Source organism: Mizuhopecten yessoensis, unplaced genomic scaffold (assembly GCF_002113885.1).
Source record: "Mizuhopecten yessoensis strain PY_sf001 unplaced genomic scaffold, ASM211388v2 scaffold11113, whole genome shotgun sequence".
NCBI classification, from domain to species: domain Eukaryota; kingdom Metazoa; phylum Mollusca; class Bivalvia; order Pectinida; family Pectinidae; genus Mizuhopecten; species Mizuhopecten yessoensis.
Window position 1 is genome coordinate 129,623 of NW_018408886.1, and position 3,328 is coordinate 132,950.

Consider the following 3,328-nt stretch of genomic DNA (forward strand, 5'->3'; position numbering starts at 1 on the left):
TTTACAGAATGCTAAATTTTGTAAGGTCGAAGTTGGAAAGTAATTGAAACCGATTTATAGCCCTCGAACTCTGACCTTTAGGGGTGGGGAAGTTCCAGAAGTCTTGTAATAGTATAGTATTAAAGCAGTCAAGACCTTTCTGATTAATGTTATGTAGCGCCAGTTATGTTCCAGTATTTTTTTCTACATTGGAGGTCGGTATTGTGTTTGTCAAATCTAGTGCATCACAAGTGTGACTTCGTGTGTAAATACATCACGAGTTACTTCCCTTTGACTATAAGTCTCAGATTAGCGTTGTACTTCAGTGATATCACTTCTGCTCTCGTGTTAATCGGGTACAATGTAGACTGACTCTCCACGACGCTATCCTTACCAGTCTCCGGATGTGTAATCCGTAGATTACCCATTGGTAGTTACTGAAGTGCGAAGTTAAACCTCAATACATGGCAAGTCACGAACCTTTTACAGTAATATTTTCAACCAGCACAAACAAATCTGAAATATAATTACAAGTCCGCTTAAATCTCTTTTCGAAACAGTAAATAACTCAACAATTTTAAACTGCCTGGAAACAGCTGTTCTGTTCCAAATGATTTCACTGACCGTAGCTACTTTATCAATATTCAGACAGATATTTTGACGTTTCGTTTGTTTGCCATGATTTTCTATAGAGGATTTTTATCGTCCATTAATTGGCCTGTCTTTTAAAGGCCGTTTAGAATTTATCAAACATACATAAATTTAACAAATGGATATTCTTAGAGACTGATATTTTCGATGTAAGTATATTCAATCTATTATACCCATTGTACCGCACATCGGGCATTTGTAAGAAGGGGATGTAGCTCAGTGGTAGAGCGTTCGCTTTGCATGTGAAAGGCCCGGGGTTCGATCCCCCGCATCTCCATAATTATTTTTTTCTTTTATTAATTATTATAAATATCCGGATCTTTCATTATTCACGTAAACCCGGTTTACACAAGATAAAAAATATTTCACACTACTGTTTTCTGTAATATTCACATGAAAAATTCACCGTGTAATACTGATTGCAGAATTTTATTTTTATTTTTTTTTAACTTTCTGTGATGTATGTAATTGTGCGAATTGCCTTGCTTGGCAACACACCACTTTTAGTTTTAATGTCGAACGTTCGCCTAAGAGAGGAAGGCAATGGGTTCTGTCCCCAGGCCGGGACATACCACAGTCCTTTAACTTTCAGCATTCATGGTTATAGCAAGAACTGGTTCACCCGTTGTCAGTATAATGTGACCGGGCGAAATGCTGTCCTGGGTGCCTTCGGCATGGTATTTCAGTGAGATAGTACTATAAAGTGGGCATCAGAATGACCCTGACTGTTGAAATGATCATTAACCCTTCTTAAAGTAAACCAAATTGAAAGTTTAGCATACAATTTGAAATGTTCGCGGGATGACAATATTACGAAATCTGACATCAATATAAAAACACGTGGACATAATTATATTAAGGCAGCTCTGAGAATTCATTAGATATTTTATCAGAAGGCATAACACCGAAAAGACAACTAGTTCTCATCGATTTTCGAATACCTGCGTAAAATTGGTTTATACCATAAAATTTGATCTTTGATTCTATAATAATATCTGACCTTTGTCGATGTGTATAGTTTTTAAACTGTTACTGTTCAGTTTGTGTCCCTTATTATTGCTATCAGGCCCGATATGACTTTACCGTTGCAATAAACTAACTTATTTCTCATTTCCTACTATCGAAGTCCGAAAATTATTTCTATCAACAATATTTCGGAAAAGGAGATATGTTAGATATAAATTAAGAGTAACCAACGACCTACTTTCTGATTATCCTTTACCGCTAGACCAGAAGAGAGTTTATCAGACCGAGAACATGCCGATCAAACATAATATGGGCGTGTGAAAATTTACAAAAAAAAGAGGTTCCTAATTTAGAACACAAAATATAATTTACATAAGGATTGAACGGCATTTTAAGCCCACTAATGTTAAGCCTACCATCATCAGATGGTGGGCTATTCAAATCGCCTGTCGTCCGTGGTTCGTCGTCTGTCCGTCGTCCGTCCGTCCTTAAACAATTCTTGTTATCGCTATTTCTCATAAACTACTAGAGGGATATTTCCTAAATTTGATATGTAGGTTTCCTTTGGTCCGTAGTAGTGAATGGTAACTTTGGAGACAGGTCAGATGAACAAAATGGCCGACAAGATGCCATCTTTAATTTCGACTATGAATGTTTGTTATCACTATTTCTGAGGAAGTAAAGCAGGGATTTCCCTCTTATTTGACAGGTAGGTTCCCCTTGGTCCCTAATTGTGCATGATAACTTTTGAGACAGGTCGGATAAGAAATATGACCGACATGCGTCCATCTTTGATTTTGATATTGAATGATTCTTATCATTATTTCTCAGAACGTAATGCGGGGATCTTTCTCATATTTGATATGCAAGTTTCCCTTGATCAGTAAGTGTGCATATTTACTTTTTAGACTGATAATATAAACAAAATGGTGGACATGCGGCCATCCTGGATTTTAACAGTGTATGTTTATTATTGCGTTCCCTCATAAAGTACTTGGGGGATCTTTTTCAAATTTGATATGTAGGTTTCCTTGGTCCTTAATTGTGCATGTTTACTTTGAGCGCATAAAGACAAGATGGCCGCATGTATTTTCGATATTGAGTGTCGGTGTCGTCAGTGCTAACGATATTCCTGAAACAGCCCAACGTCACCAAAATGTTTGCTTCCTTGTCTCATGTTTATCGAGAATGAAGGAGAAAATTCAAAATGACGCTGATTTAATTGCATTCATTCACAATGGTGATGCTAATAGAGGAATGAAAATGTAAATAAATGATGTTAGAGGGTTCTATTATTGTATGGGGATCTCGAAATGAATCCTAAAAACATATATTTTAGTTTATTTTGGGTTTAATGTTGTCGCAACAGCCATGATCATATAAGGAATGTTGCTTAGAGAGAAAACACCGCCAGAACACTGTAGGAGAGAGAGAAAAGAGCTTAAGTATTGCAAGGGGGGGTCACAAATAAAATATGGTTCTCAAAGACTCCGATGAAAACCCCCGATTATGCAGGGGGTAGGGCGGCACACAGTTCTTCTCTTACAACAGGCAGTGGGATACATCAGGCCATTTATTTCCCCGAGCCCGTACATTGTGTTATAAAATATCGCCATGTCTAAGACAGTGTAGAAGACATCAATGCTTAAACCAATTGCTTTGTTTTAAACTCTCGAAACCAGCACAGGCAAATTATCAATCGAAATTGTTGGGTTTTTAGCTATGAGTCATG

The 3,328-nt window shown here is 37.2% G+C and overlaps 1 non-coding gene across 1 annotated transcript; it reads left to right on the top strand.

The window, feature by feature from the left end:
• The first annotated feature begins 835 nt into the window (after positions 1-835).
• On the top strand, positions 836-907 carry Trnaa-ugc. Its single transcript has one exon. It is a non-coding gene; the product is annotated as a tRNA-Ala (tRNA).
• Positions 908-3,328: the final 2,421 nt, after the last annotated feature.